General features: G+C 37.1%; 1 protein-coding gene across 4 annotated transcripts in view; it reads left to right on the top strand.

The window, feature by feature from the left end:
• ITGBL1 (integrin subunit beta like 1) overlaps positions 1-16,570 on the top strand; it is a 282,440-nt gene that overhangs the window by 108,674 nt on the left and 157,196 nt on the right. Inside the window, exon 1 of one of the 4 annotated variants that reach the window (XM_053563369.1) lies at positions 13,986-14,083. The exons of the other annotated variants lie outside the window; for them this stretch is intronic. The gene's annotated coding sequence lies outside the window, so the exon portion shown is untranslated. Of the gene's footprint in view, positions 1-13,985; positions 14,084-16,570 lie in introns of those variants that run through there. 4 annotated transcript variants of the gene reach the window in all.

The following is a 16,570-nucleotide window of genomic DNA, read 5'->3' as shown; positions in this document are numbered from 1 at the left end:
GGGAGAGTGGTAGGAGAGCGAGGCAGAGGAACAGTGGGGGGTCAGGGATGTGGTGGAGGCTCGCAGGCCCCAACCAGAAAAGACGCATAGAGGGAGGTTTCATCTCCCCCTCCAGCAGCCTGGAGAAGGCCTTGTTCCCTGTGAGATCCCCACAGGGATGCAGAAGAGCATCCTGTCCCTGTTCCTGACATGCATTTCTGATTAGCTCAAGTGAAGTTGCAACAGCTGCCTTCCCAGACTCCTCCCCTCCCCTGTCCCTGCCCCTTCTCTTACACCTCTCTCTGATGTTAGCAACAGAAATTCATTTTCTTCCTGTTCTGGAAGCTCAAGTTGAAGGTCTAGGTACTCTGATGAGGCCTCTCTCCGTGGTTTGCAGATGGCACCTTCTTGCGGTATCCTCACATGGCCTTTTCTCTGTGCCTATGGAGAGAGGAAGTGAAGGAGTCAGTTCTGGTGTTTTCCTCTTTTGAAGACACCAACTCTATATGATTAGAGCTCTAGCCTTCGATGTTATTTATCTTTAATTACCTTCTTAAGGACCCTAACCCCATTTACAGTCACATTTGAGATTAAGACTTCAACATATGAATTTTGGGGAGGCACAGTTCAGTCCATGGCAGTATACAAGTTAAAGGTGTAGCATAAAGATTATTGCCTATGTTATTCTACTAAAGACCATATATACTGGTTGCTTTCCGTCCAGAATACTATACTAAAAGAATAAAGACACTCCTACTGTTCCATCCAGTTTATTTTCATTCTGTTAGCCTCAGAAGTTATGATTTTCTACCCAACACAGATCATGTAGGAATTTATGTGGATCCATTGAAGCCTTTTAAGAAGAAATATACCTTGAACAGAACCATGGTTTAGAAGATAAACATGGGCAACTACTTTCTGGGAGGCAGAAAGATTGGGAGAAGGGAGACCACTCTCCTAGGTTGTAGCCTAAGAAAAATGTGCCGAGTCTCTGAAGTGGAACACGACAGAGGTTTCCTCAGGTAGTGAATACTGACTGAGTCTTTACCGTGGGCTTAGATCTGCTACCACCCATCTACTTCCTTCTAGGTGCCTGGATCCTGCACTCACGGCATCTGCCTTTAAGGAAAACAATGAGAAGTTGCATTTGGAAAAAAAGAAAAGAAAGAAAGCAATGTTGCATTTGAGGAACTTTAAATGCAGGCCCAGGAAGACACTGTTTTGATCCAGGCAGATGAGTGACCAAAAGCAAGAGCAGAGAGTAGTGGTAATGGAATAAAGCCTTAGTGTTAGGAAAGAGAAGGGCTGTCGCAAGAAGAAAGAGGCTGTTTATATTACTACCGGCGAAGTAATGCTTGATGGGCACAGTTCCCATTCCTGTCTCATCCACAGATTTGATGTCAGGGATGCTTTCCCTTTTGTGCAAATTAAAAACGTAGACAATAGAAATAGTGTCGCCTTATGAAAATTGTCTCTTTAGCCACCTTTCTTGAAGTGGAAGTTATTTACCAAGCTAGCTTCTTTGTCCTTGAAATGGATATTTGGTCCTAAAGCCAAGATTTCTTAGGATGTTGAATTTATTGTTGGATGTGTTTCAGTAATCTGTGAATGACCCTACATTACCTAATAATAAGAGAAGAAGGCCAGGCCTGGGGGCCAAACAAAGTAGGCTTTTCATCCTTCCCATGACTTCCTCTTTTTGGCAAACTGCCCTCTTTGTGAGAGCCCAACTCGAAGTTGGCTTAGAAGGGGTCCTGAGGCCTGTAGCTTGCCACCCACTGCATTGGAAGCTGAACGTGTTTTTGTTAACCGAATGCCAAATTAATGAGGTTTTACTGTCTAGATGGCATATTTTGACCAAAAAAAAAAAAAGTCTGCCTTCATTGACAATGAACCTTCTGCTCTGGAGTAATGCTAACCCAAGACGGCTTGTTTTTCATGTGAGAAAGCTGTAGGCTTGTTATTAATGCAGACAACTCCCAAAATGTCAAAACTGAACACTTTGCTCATTCACTAGGAGTTTTGTGTTGTTCACATTTAAGACTGCTTATTTTTATTCTCTTGGCAACATTTTGCACTTAAAATGGATGAGTATCAGACGGTTGTTAGCGGGTTTGTGACTGTACAAAGAAAATAACATCATGTGCTCGTGTGCTGCTCTGCCACAGTAATCCTCAGTTTTGTCCCAGAACCAGTGTGTGTCACTTCCAGTGATTCAAGACCAGCTGGTGGGAGGGACAGACATTCTGGGCTGCTGGGACCAACTGTTGCGTGGACCAGGATGACTTTTCCCAGAACTTCAATCACTGTTCCTCAGACGAAGTTGTTGTGGAAAAGACAAAGCGTAGTGGCTAAGAGAATCAGGGACTGTGGCCAAATGGGTTGTCACTCCCTAGTCAAATGTGCGTGAAAGAAAGAAGGCGACGGAACAATTTTTACTGCAGTTAACTGTGATTAATCGGTGCCTTCCTAATGGAATTAAGAGGGAAGAAAAACTATTTTAATTTTTTTTAAACCATCTTTCCTTTACACTGCAAGTTTAAACACGTTTTAAAGAAGGGAACAATTACTCTTTTGCTGGAAATTCTTCCCATTAAAAGCATAGTCTATCTTTCAGGAAACAATACCACTAATGATAATGCCTCAGATTATATGTTATCATGTCACATTCCCCCATCATGGTTCAATTTATAAAGAAAATAATTCTCCTTTTTTTTTTTTTTTATTCTTGACAAGACAGATTGTAAAACTCAATGTATTTTCACTTTTGGGGAGTTGAGATTACTCTTGAATAAGACTTAAAATACGATACCAGATCTTGATACCTAGAGTAGGGACTGTGAAAAAAAATGAGTACAACTTATGTTTGGGAAATATATGGATGGTCATTAGGCCAGCTGACTTATTTATATAGCTGTCAATATTGCTATAATTTTACATTTGTTTGTGTGATTACTTGATTGGTATCTGTCGCCCCACAGGTGGTAGCTCCTTGCTCTTTTTGGAGCCTCATCCTAACACAAACTTCGCACATCTTCAGCACTCCGGTTAGGTGTCTCTTGAGTTCAAGAATGAATGGCTCAACTGGCCACCAATAACTATAGAGTTCCTGCAATTTCTTTTTAAAGTGGTTATCCATACTTTTTTTTTTTAAACACCTCTAACTACAAAAAAAAAAAAAAACGTTTTTCCCAAGGATTGATTATAAACAGTTTTGGGTATAAAGAAGTTTTTCCTTTTAGTGAGCTGAAATGTGTTCACCTGGAGGCTTTACTATTCAAAAATAAAATAGATGTGTAGAGTAGAATGACTGATTTAAGGGACAATATTTTTTTGTGTAATTTCTGTCCTGATGAATGGTCTTTTATTTTTCGGCATTCATCCCCTTTCATCCAAGTACTGTGCACAAAGATTGATTAGTTATTAATTACAAATGACTCAAACTGTTTTAGAAAAGGATTTTGTTGTGGAAAAAATATGGGTACTATATACAAAGGTCAGTTGGGGTCATCTTATCCATAGTATTATAATTAAAATGAAATAGGCTCAAGCTTACATTTTCTTAATCTCCTTCCCCCACCTCTTCCCTGGCCACCTTATTCTGTCCCTAGGATACTGTGCAAAAGAAGGAGATAATTTCTTTATTATCTAGAAAAAGTTGGGTGGTGCCTGTGGCTCAAAGGAGTAGGGTGCCGGACCCATATGCCAGGGGTGGCGGGTTCAAACCCAGCCCTGGCCAAAAATTGCAAAAAAAAAAAAAAATGAAAAAGTTAAGTTTCTTTTTCTTACTCTTCCACCGTTCCAGATGTATTCCAAATCTCATTTTTTGAAAAGGTTAACTAAAGATAAATGTGTCCCCTTAGCAGGCAGAAATGACTGAGTCATTGATGTTTTATTATTACTTCTAATATAACCTTTGTTTATTAAAAAAGATAGATATGTGCACACATGGAAACATTCTCCTTGAATAACTGAGAAATTACACATAAAGCTAGGAACCCATTAAGCACCTCGTTTTAGTTTCCACCCCAGAAATAAAGCTCTATCAATTTCATGTTTAGTCTTCTCATCATTATTATGCATTTAAATATATAAACATGTACATGTGTGTATATCATCATTTTTATGGGTTTTTCTATGTGGTACATTAAAGCTGTCTTCTCTCTGAATTTTTTCAAATCAGTACCCATTAATCATGAATTTTACCCTTTAATGTATGTATGTGTTTAGGCATATTGCTCAAGTTCTTATTTTACTCTTTGAAAAATATCCTTGTTTTGATCGCTTCATATCAAGATATCTGCTTCATTCCTCTTCTTTCTAATATTCTCCCTCCAAATAGTAGATACGTGCTTTTTTTGAAATTGTAGCAGTAAGGATTCTGGAGACAAAAGCAGGTTTCTGGTGTTTTGAAATCTGGAAATCAGCACTGGAGGTATGTAGATAGATCGATAGATAGCTGTCTATCTGTTTACCTCCGATGCTGATTTCTATAGCTATCTGATACCTATAGCTATCTGTCTACTTCCAGTGCTGATATCTATCTATCTATCTATCTATCTATCTATCTATCTATCTATCTATCTATCTATCTATCTATCTATCTTTCTTTCTTTCTTTCTATCTATCTATCTATCTATCTATCTATCTATCTATCTATCTATCTATCATCTATCTATTTTAATTAGGAGAACCTGGATGCCACAGATCATCAAAATTATTCCTAGTTCTTGCTGACACACTGAAGAAGGTTCCTGATGTCATGAAGAGCTGAGGGTCTACAATGAAGGAATAAAAAGTACTATAAAAAAAATCTGGCATTTTTGCTTGAAAGGGCAGCCAGGAGAAATGTGACATCTGATCCTGGACACAAACTTATACAGACCCCAGGTAGAAGATCAAATCAGTGTGCCACAACAAAAAGAAATCACCAGCAACGTGACTAAACCTCTCAGGAAAGTTCTTCAGTCAACACTGCATTGGATAAGGTCCATACTTAGTTTCAAAAGCAGCTAAGTGGGACCATTAGTCTTACTGTCCCTATGTTCAAAATCGTTTGTCACCTCCATGCTCACGATGTGCCTCACTTGGGCTTCCTTCCATGGAGTGTCTTGTCCCTGTTGCTCTACTGTCTTCTAACATTGAACCTTGTCTTTAAGAAGATGTCTTTCTTATAAGGTACTTTTTTTTTGGCCTGGATACCCAAAGATTCTTATGTTTATTTTTTATTACATTAGAAATTTAAGGATTTGTCTTAGTGTTGGCCATCATAGGTCAGTTTTTAAAAAATACACCATATTCTTTCAAAAATCTTTATTCAAAAAGTTTCCTGAGTTATGATTTCAGTATTTATTCTTGTTCTGTTACTGTGACTTTCTTGTTTAGCTTCTCCTGGTTGTTCCAGCAATTTACTTTAGATTATTTTCCTTTTTCTTTTTAAAATTTCTATTTTTTTTAGCTTTATTTCATTTCTCTTCTATTTTCAATGAGCTTTTGCTCCTTGTGAATTTTTCTAATTTTTAGTATAAAGTGTAAAAATAAATACACCATTCGAAGAAAAGTCCAGTATACATATTTAATACTTAAATAAAATGTACTAGCATTTTGCTCTAAGTTATTATATGTCTATCATCATCATATATTTATCTATCATTTACCCATATTTTTTCCTAATTATTTAATAAGTTTCAGTCATTATGTCTGTCTACCCCCAGATACTCCCAGTTGCATCTACTAATAATTATAAAAAAATTCTCTTGCATCAATCCAGTACTATAATCACACCTAAGGGAAATAACAATAACTTCCTAATATTATGTATTATCCAGTTTAAAATAAAATTTCCCCTTTATTCCCCAATCATTTCAAAGCTAGTTCCTTTTTTTGAGCCTTGGTCCCTGATGGTTCATCCACCCCATTTAGTTATGTCTCCTTTAATAACACCACTTTTATTGAGATGAAATTTGAATTCAGAGACCTGCACCCATTTAAGGTATGCACTTTTATGAATTTTGACAAAGTGTGTACCTATGACTTCACTATCACAATCAATATACAAAATGTTTGCAACAGCTCCAAAAATCTTTTGTATGTCCCTTGGCCATCAGTATCTCCTCCTATGATTAGCCCACAGGCAACCCCTAAGCCACTTTCCGTCATTAAGATTAGTTTGCACTTTCTAGAAGTTAATCTAAAAGGAGTCAGATAATGTGCCCTCTTTTGTGTCCCGCTGCCTTTCCTCTGTGTGTCCCTGGGGCTCGTTGGAGTGGTTGCTCGTGCACACAGGACACATGCTACACCTACAGACACGGTCACGCTTTGGTTCATCATCCAATGACTGATGATCACTTTTTTTTCAGTTAAGGGTATTATGAATAAAACTATGATGTAGGTTCAGTCTCAAGTCTCCATGTAGGCATGTGTTTTATTTCTCTTATGCATATACCTGGGGTCATGTTTAACTTCATAAGAAACTGCCCATGTTTTGAGCAATTTCATAGAGTTGTTGGCATTTGTGTGCATTCATACGGAAGGTGAAGGCTTAGATATTTTCATTTTAAATTAGACTTTAGTCTTCTAAGTACTCAGTTGTGAGGACTTTTATGTAGTCTTGATAGGAATCCTTTGCCAGATACACATGTTGTAAATAACTTTTCTCTTTCTGTGGCTTATCTTTTACTTTTTTGATGTGTGCTTTCAAGGTAAACGGCTTTTGATTTTGCCAAAATTCAAAACTTTTCTTTTTAGTTCATACTTTTTGTGTGCTATCTAAGTGACCCGATTGATTTCTTCCTCGAAAAGTTTTAATTAAGAACTTAATGTTTTTAATAGATATGGAGTTATTGACATTTTTGTTTTTAACATTTTATGTGAAGACACTTTTGTAATGGTATGTGTGTCACTGAATGTATTCTTAAAACAACAAAAAAAGAAGTACACAAAATCATTTGCAGTGATTGTCTACTTATCTAAGAAGCTAATTTATATTTTAAGAACACACAGAGAGTAAACATTCAGTACATTATCTGACAAGACGTGTGTGTATTCATCACAAATTAAAAATCTTCAAGTTCACAGTTGTTCTGCCTAGTAGATGCTTAACTCTATTAGGGGATCCAAGTATATGCTAACATATTGTGGAATTCAGTATGCATGTATTTAGATGCTAATTATGTATGAATGTTTCTTTCTAAAATCTTTCTAATTTCCATAGATGATAAGCAGCATTCCATTGTAGATTTTCTAAATATTGTTACTGCTGGTGGTAAAGTCTTCTTCCCACCTGGTACTTACCATTAGAAGACAAAAGGAAAGCAGTTGAACAAATGAAATTCTTCTCTGGACATGAGTGAGAATGTACAGATGCAAAACAATGTTAAACCTTTATCTTGCAGAATGTTTTGTTTTCCATAACACTACTTTGATAAAATGAAAAGATTAACCTAAGTAGTGAATCTGGATAATAGTCTTTTACTGTCAAAAAGATGATTATAATTATCAGTGGAATACTAGAAGCCATTACATCCTAATTCCTAAATGCTGTACTAGGTCTAAATTTTATTGCAGGGTTATTCAAAGACATGTAATTATAGTGATCTAGGATTATTTGGAATAGAAAATGAAGATCTCCCTGTTGGAAGCACAATTAACAATGCGTAATAGAGGTCCCATATTTCCAATGGTTAAATGTTAAAATCCACCTTCAGCTAAGCTTAGGCCAAAACTGAATACCATCATTACAGATTACACTTTTAGGATTAAAAAAAAAAAATCTAAAAGTTGACAAACACTTTAATTTTATTAATTTGATGATGAAAAGGTTGGGTGGTCAAATTTGAAATTCTTTTCATTGTGGTCCCTCAGCAGTTTCACGTGATTACTTCTGTAGTGACTGCCACGTATTTGTCATTCTAAAGGGACACTGACTTTCAGCTCAGTGCCCTGGAGGAGCCAGACTCACACGTCTGCCAGAATCTGTTACTGCTAATGGTCATGGTGCCACAACATGATGAAGCTTTTCTTCCTCTCAGAGAAAACTGATTCGTGTGACACCTTACCTCCTTGATAATCTGGGGACTTGACGTACTGTCCTGAAATGAAGCTCTCTCTCTACAGTGTTTCTAGAAGATACTTTCTGGCTATTTTTAGAAACAGACTTGAAATTGTTGAGTGATTTATTTTCCATGAATGTACTTTCTGCTTCACTAATTCTCTTTGGAAACGTAATCTTTAAAGTCTAGATTCTTCCTTATATTTGATACTGAATAAATGTTAAATGTAACGAATAAAACTTTTTGATTGGAAGTTAAATGTAAATCCAAACATTAAGTCTTCTTCACTTTACTCAAGTTCTGAAACTGATTTGGTGTGACATTAACCTGAGGCATAACAAGGGCAGAGTTCAGGGTGAGAGATTTTGCAGCAAGATGTTCCGACTGAAGCTGAAGTCCAGTAAAAAGATCTTGGCTCAGGCCTAATGTCAGCCTTGTCTAGTATTATTCATAACACATTGTCTTCTAATAGCAAACAATTTATTTGGCTAGTACTTTCGACGACTTGGAATTTTGAAGATTCCATTAAGAACCTTACCTTAATGAAGTAGTAAATGGTCAATTATTCAAATCTTCGCTAATTTTCTAAGTTTTTAAATGAGAATCCCTGAAGGCAATAAAGAAAGAATATTCTGTGATAGGAGGATATTCAGCACATAGTAGTGTTTGGGAAGACAGAGATACTTTTTCAAAGAAAAAATAATAACCGGCCAACAGCGTCATAATCAACATGGTCTAATCATACAAATGTGGATCACTCTACTTGTATCTGCAACACAGATGTTGTTGTCGGCATTGGTTCAGGGAGTAATGGGAGCAATAATTAGGATGAGGAGGACCATTTGGGGATGAGGAAGAAGGAGAAACAGGGGCGCAGTCTACTCTCTCTCAAGGAGCTCCGTGTGGGAGGGCAAGGATGCAGTGAGACTCAGGTATGTGAATCTCAGGGTTGAGAAAGGTTTTGTTTTGCTTTTCTTGTTAGTTTATTTTTTAGAAGAGGAAACAACAAGGCATAATTTTAGGATGAAGGACAAACACTAAAAGGTAAGATAATTGGAGAGTATAGGAGGAAGATGGGCCCGAATCGAGGTGGAGACAAAAGATGGGGTACACAGGCACCAGTGCACCATTCACAGGCAGCTTCCCCGTTCCTTGGAAAACAAAAAGGCTCTGGAGAGGGTTGGTGCAGAGATGGGACAGTTACAACCGAGGGGTTCAGTGAAAAGAAATCTTATTTCCCAAGGGCCTCAGCCCTCTTGATGAAGTAGAAAGCAAAGCAGTCTGTTAGGACAGAAAAGGATGAAGATTAGGAGGAAGGTATGGAAGGTTCTTAAAGATCACAAAGGTGGTGGAAAGTGATTGAATAAAAAAAGAGCCATCAAAGGCTTATTAACCATATTGAGTCCATGGGGAGTCTGGAGACCATGGTTTCCTATCCCACAGATCTGCATAGAGATGTGATTTTGTTCCAATAGCATTTTTTAAATCCAGGTAGAGGGGATAGATTGTGAAATCGATCCAGGATAAACTAAAGTAAAATAACAGGGGGATGTAAGTTGTTGCAGTGGTATTGTGACAAGGACAGCGGAGTGCCATTGAAGGTGGTGTGAGTACCATGCTTGTCATCTCCATTCTGCAGCTCCATTTGTGATATTCCTCTTGGCTTTGAACTTTCTACACCATAAGCATCAATGCTTGACTCCACCTGGGACTGCTTTTCCTGAATCAACTCCAATAGGAGGCCTGAACAGTCTTTTTTTCTCTGCTACCAATGGGAATTGGCTGCATTGTGCACAGTCTTGTATGGAACCCTTGCATGATTGGTAATAATATCACATGGAAGTTAAATCTTCATAGATGATAACTAAAAATCTTAAATATTCTCTCTTTTTTTATTTTTACATATACATGTGTTTATTAGGTTTCCATTGTTTTGCCTTCACAAAATTAAAAAGGCTTGAAATTTAACAACAATAACAACGTTTAAGGTAAGGACTAGAAACGAAAACCTTGTAAAGAATGAATGAACATAATTACATTCAGAAAAGGAATCAGACAATTGCTACATCGAAATATTAAGCAATAATAATAATTCAAAGAAAGTAACATTTACACTGTCAAATAAGAGTATGTCTGTTATAGAATGCTTTAACTTTGAGATTCAGTATGGAGTCATCACTCTCATTAATTCCCTGAAGTTAAATCCCATGTACTGTGGCGGAAGAGTAGGAAAGTATACTCTGCTGACCCCAGACATTACCTTGTGATGAGGCTTCACCCAGTCTTTTAGAAGCAGTGCTCTTGGAAGAATGCTTGGAGTCAATGCTGGACATTCGAGAATGGTGTGTTAGTTGGCAAAGCCATCCTGGTCAAATAAGCTCAGTTTGAACCTTCAATCTCTCTCAAAACATCTTTGAGCCTCTATGAAAATCATAACTGGGAAAGTTCCCTAAAATTCCTTCAGCTTGCTGGAATCTAGGCTAATTCAGAGTTTGTTTCTGCAGAAACATTTTATCTAGGCCTTGACTTATTCCTCAAGAATAAGTTGCAAGTTCTCCTGAGCACAAAAGATCTGTCCAGAACAGAGAACATGGTGAGACTTACTGTCATTATCTTCACCAACAATAACTACAACAAATATATCCTAGGTTGTTCTCGAGTTCTTCAGATGATTTGATTCCTCTAAACATTTTCTTTACAAGATTTCCAAATTCTTGCGAGCCCTTCTTTGTAATTATCCTATTAAAAGTTCAAGCTGAGTATTTTTCATATGGTCCTTAGGAACTATTAGTTGAATGTAGATAGTTGGTATAAGTTAGGTTGGGATTTTCTAAAATATATTTCTCATGGTTGGCTCTTTGTTGTAGCCTCTTGAAATAGATTTTGCATTTAGTACTCAATTTATTCCTTGTCCTTAAATATGAATATCTGGGGGAAGGTTGGCAATATTTTACTTAAAAGGACTCTACCTGGCAAATAAGACCAGGCTGTAATTGTTTCCTTTAAGAACAATATTAGTTGGCTCAGCACCCATAGTATAGTGGTTATGGCACCAGCCATGGCCACATATACCAAGGCTGGCAAGTTCGAATCCAGCCCGGGCCTACTAGATAACAGTGACAAGTACAACAAAAAATAGCTGGGCGTTGTGGTAGGTGCCTGTAGTCCCAGCTACTTGGGAGGCTGAGGCAAGAGAATCACTTAAGCCCAAGAGTTTGAGGTTTTCCTGAGCTGTGACACCATGGCACTCTAGCAAGGGTGACATAGTGAGAATCTATCTCAAAAAACAAAAAAAAGAAGAAGAATAAGGAGAAGAACAATATTAGTTCTTCATTCCTCCCCAAAGTTACAACATATTTGTTTCTTTTTATTTTTATTTTTTTAACTTCTAGAAGCTTTTGGGCTTTTGGTTTCCAGAAGAAGAGTATATAAAACAACTTCCATTTTTTCTCTAGAATAAGTAATCTAGGAAAGTTTGCTTGAAATAATTTCTAAACATGTATAATTCTAAAATAACTAACCATAGCAGGGTATACTTTCTTGAAAATTAAGTTGGAAACAGGCAAAAGTAAGAACAATTGTTGAAGCTGAGGAGTGCAGAAGATAGGGCAAGTTCATAGATATTAGGATTGAATAGAACCTCATGAGACAAGTCAATTTGTCTCCCTGGTCCAAATAGTTGCTTTCTCATTCCCAACTCATAGCTGTGTACAATAGATACTCTTTTCTTGCTCTCCTTTCTTTTTGAGTGATATGCCTCATGAAAACGTAAGCTATTATTTTTCTGTGGTTATCTCACTAGCAAATATTACCTTTTAACACAGAGGATGGTTTCTGACCAAATTAATTTATTATTTCATGTTAAAAATTGTTCCCTGGAAAACATTTAGGACAAATATTACGTGCACACATTCAAGAAACCAATGGTATTTAAATGTCTCATTCAAACCAGTAGCATTTAATACACCTAACTGCACAGCTATTCTTTGCTTATTGCTACTTCGAAGACGATGTTTTTGTCTTTGATGAAAACTATCTACATTTTTAAATAAGTCATTTTCTAAACCTATACTAGCATCCTGTGTTTCTCTATCTGATGGTGATCAAACACGTGTGAGCAAATGGAGGTGACAGTGTTAAGTGGTACCTCCTCTTGCATTCTGTGGTCTGTCTCTTGATATGTGAAATTCATAATATTCTAATTGAGTTGGATTTCATCAATCCTGTCATGAAAAATTATATAAGCTTTGCCTGCTTCAAAGCACACCTTGTCTAGTTACATTTCTGCACAAAGATAGATGTGCAGGGAAATATGCTAACATATTTGGTAATGTTAAATGATCAAAAACTAGTTTAAATGTACATCAGTAAAGAGCTAATAAATTAGTGTGGCCATATATAGTCCCACGGCATGCATCTGTTAGAGTAAAGTCGGTTTCTGTTGGCTAAGATATTGCTATGAATAGATATTGGGAGAAAATACTCCATCTGATCTTTTGTGTTTTCATACTTTTTGTCAACATAGGTACTAAATACTTTCATTCCAGACTATCTTTTTCCTGGATTTTTTTTTTTTTTTTTCAAAGAACAGCCTTGAAAGATAGACATGGTGTCTTCCTCTGGAGAAAAGAGAAATTTATCCATAGCTCAATAGAATAAAACAATGTCTCCTTCTGTGGCAAAGTCCAACATGCTTACTGCCCTCTAGGAAAGAATCAGGACCGCCTATCCCATGGGTTCCTCTCCTGTAACCCAACTTACTGCATGTGCAAGCCTCCTGTGGTCCTTGTTGAATTGCCCTGCTAACTGTCTGAAATTGATATTCTGATTATCACTCTTGCTGTGAGTAATAAGGTCCTTTGACTCTGATTCAAGAGTCTCATGTCTTCTACCAGCATCCGTGAAACCGTGGCAAACTAATTCATTAGTTTGAAAGCAGGGTAAACTCTAATCTTAGCCTGCCTTCACAGTTCTTGACAAAAGTTCTCCGAGATATATTTTAGGTGGAAAAATAAATCAAGGCTAGAACAGTGTGCATGATAATATTACTAAATTTTAAGAAAACTGGTAAGTATGTGCTTGTGGCAGATTAAATTTTACATTATTTATATTGAAACTTGGATATTTGGATATGCGAAGGAAATATTACTTTTAATTGCTTTATATATTTTCTAATGCTCCTCATGAGCTTTCTTCCAATTTTCCAACTGCTCACTGGATGCCAGGGACAAAAATAGAGCAAAACTTAATAAAACATAACTCGGTTCAAGTCTGCTTAGAACCTACTGTGATTCAGTAATGTAAAGAATATATTTAGGCTTAATTAACTCTTTACAGAATACATATCCCAGTCTTTCTTGTTCCTTTCATTTGCTTCATTCTTTCTAAGATGCAGTGGGGTGTACGGATTTTCCTGACACGCTGTCTGTGGTCCCGGTGGAGGAGGGTAAGGCTGCAGAGGAGGGCAGGAAGGGGGTGGGAGGAGGAGGAGGAGTTAGGATCAAGGGTCACAGAGGCAACCAGTAAGGTAAGGACCTAAATGGCCATTGAATTAAGCAATGGAATGCTTATTAGTCTGCTCAGAAAGATGTCAATAGAATTGTGGACTGAAATATGATTATAAATAAATGTGAAAAATAAGACTCAGAGTGAAAAGCTACCCTTTTTGGAGGTTTAAATAAGAAGGGAGAATTACATTGGGATAGAGGCTAAATGTAGAGTAGCAATTGTATTTTGTAAAGAGCAGGAGGCACTCGCTCAATTTTATGGTGTAAAGGAAGGTGCTAGTTACAAAACTGATGTTGAACTAGAGGAGAGAGGAATTGGAGCCCCAAAGAGCCAGAGTGCAAAGAAGTCAAAGCTCTGTGACAGGAATAACCCCAGCCATGGCCTCTGGGGCTGGAGGAAGGAGGCAAGTGGGTGAGGAGGGATGGTGAGAGGACCAAGGACAGGAAGGGAGGGGACTTCACTGTTTCTGCTGAGCTCCAGGGTACCTGAGCTGACTAAAAATTTGGAAGAATCATTGCAAGACATACACCAAGATTTTCTCTTGTGTAAGTGAGGATGATAATGCTTGCTTTGTATTTTTCAGAAGTTTAAAATGTATTTATGTTCTGTGTATTATCAGCTTAAAAGTAAAGCTATTTTCCAAAGTAAATATTGGTATGTCAATGCAAAAAGGAAGATAAGATGAATGTGTGATGATTTCAAATGTGAAAGTAGGTGAAGGTTATCTATCATGAATCGAGTAAGTATAGACTTTAAGAGTGGGGAATTCCATAGCTCCTGGGTTGAGGACAGGGAGGGCATCCTTGACAGGGACTGGTAAGTTTTGACCTGATGATATATATTTTTTAATCTCCAAGTGCCTTGGCTTTAAATGGTTTCAGGGCAACTGCGTGCACTGGCTGCTATAGCACCCTTTCCTTTCATTTTGCTCACTACGGGTATACCTAAGCAGGGTTTTCCTCCCCTTTTCTAATATCTGTGATTTCTGTAAGATCCCTGCTTGTGGAATGAGCTGTGTCCTGTGTTTACTTCTCACAGGGAGAACAGAGTTACAGAGCATCATATCCTAAAAAGCATTGCCTGCCTTATGACTTTATTCCAACTTTAATTTTTTTGTCTACTGATCTGGGATTTTTATTTTTATTAAAGGGGAATAAAAACTGACCCCTATTTTAAACATTTTTTATGACATGCACTAATTGCTTTTTAAATTTTGTGAGATACTTCATGAGCTATTAAATTTTTAAGACTAAATAGTAAGGATCTCAACTTAGTCTCTGTGGCAACTGCAGATACTGTTTTCTCATGGTTAATTTTTGTATTGTGCAAGAAGTCATGCCTTAAAATGCTTCTGTTGACTTCCAAGAGAATTATTTCATTTCTTTTAGTCAACCAAACTGTCAATAACTGCTAACTGCTCACTTTAGAACAGCTTACAACGGAGGTACCTAGGGAGTTAGAGCTAATAGGAAAGTCATTGCAATTAGAGGATTTACAGTAAAGTTAACTCAAAATGTAAATGTTTGTTAACTTGAACTAAGTGAGAAGGAAAGAAGAACTGGATTATTGCCATGTGTCCCTTTTTAGCTGGGTGAGGAAAAAATAACATTTTAAAGAATTGATTTATTGTAACATTCATAGATCATAAGGTGATTATAAATGATCTTTGATTTAGCCATTACTCAGATTTATTGAAAGGGGAATATAAAAAGTTCCCTCTTTTATTTGATTTATTTATTTATTTATTTTTGAGACAGAGTTTCACTCTGTTGCCCTCGGTGGAGTGCTGTGGCATCACAGTTCACAGCAACCTCAAACTCTTGGGCTTACGCAATTCTCTGTCTCAGCCTCTGAAGAAGCTGGGACAATGCCTGGTTATTTTTTGGTTGCAGTTGTCATTGTTGTTTAGCAGGCCTGGTCTGGGCTCGAACCTGCCAGCCTCAGTGTATGTGGCTGGCACCCTACTCACTGAGCTACTTTGTTTAAAGTTTAAAGAGCTACTTTGAGGGCATAGTTTGTAAGCTTTGTATGGGACATCCTTAACACAGTCCACTGGAATTTACTAATGCAGAGGAGTGAATAGGAAAGACCTGGAATTGTTTTCAGACAAAAAAATAAAAAAAAATGTGACCTTATATCATAGACAAGACGTTTTGGGAATGGAGGAATCCTAAGGAGAATTAGAATGGTAAGTCATAGAGTCACTTGGCCTATTTTTCAATGATTTCTGAAGCAGTGTGTTTTATTGAAAGAGTGCTTTCTATTGCATTTTTCCCCCTACTGACTTTAGATACCAGATGACAGAGGTTTCTGCCTTTTAGTGTAATTTTTAGAATGGTCCTGGGTATACTAGACACAACATTCAGATTTAACTGTTTCCCCCAAGATGAAAGTAAACTTCAACTATGACATACAGAGTCATCTCTTAATTATATGGGTTCAAATGTGTTGAATATGTCAGCATGTAGCAATTATATTTTGAAAATATAAACTCAGAAATGCAAAATGATATGCTTCCGTTTTCCTGTGGTTTCTTATCTACCTTGAGCTCCTATATTAGTTGGAAAAGCTCCTGAAACAAAGGATCACTGCATGCTTTATTTTGATTAGTTTATTAATCAATTAATTTCTCTTATAAAAATTTTCAGAATATTACAGGGGTACAGATATTTTGGTTACATGACTTGATTTTTTATAATTTTGAGTCAGAGTTATACTTTTAGGTATGAGTTTACCCTTTCCCTTCTGTCCCCTCCCACCTGCTTACTACCAAGTGCACATGGGTGTTGGCTAATTGGTTTCAATTTAATAGTGAGTACATGTGGTGTTTGTTTTTCCATTCTTGCTATACTTCACATGGAAGAATGATCTTAAGTTGCATCCAGGTTTTATAAGAGGTATTAGTTCTTCTTTTTTATGGCTGAGTAGTACTCCATGGTATACATACACCATGCTTTATTAGCCACCCATATATTAACAGGCACTTGGGTTAATTCCACATCTTTGTATTGAATCTGTTGACCACTTTAGGT

This window comes from Nycticebus coucang, chromosome 15, assembly GCF_027406575.1.
Source record: "Nycticebus coucang isolate mNycCou1 chromosome 15, mNycCou1.pri, whole genome shotgun sequence".
NCBI classification, from domain to species: domain Eukaryota; kingdom Metazoa; phylum Chordata; class Mammalia; order Primates; family Lorisidae; genus Nycticebus; species Nycticebus coucang.
Note: the sequence above shows the minus strand (reverse complement) of the source record. Positions and strands in the feature narration are given on the sequence as shown.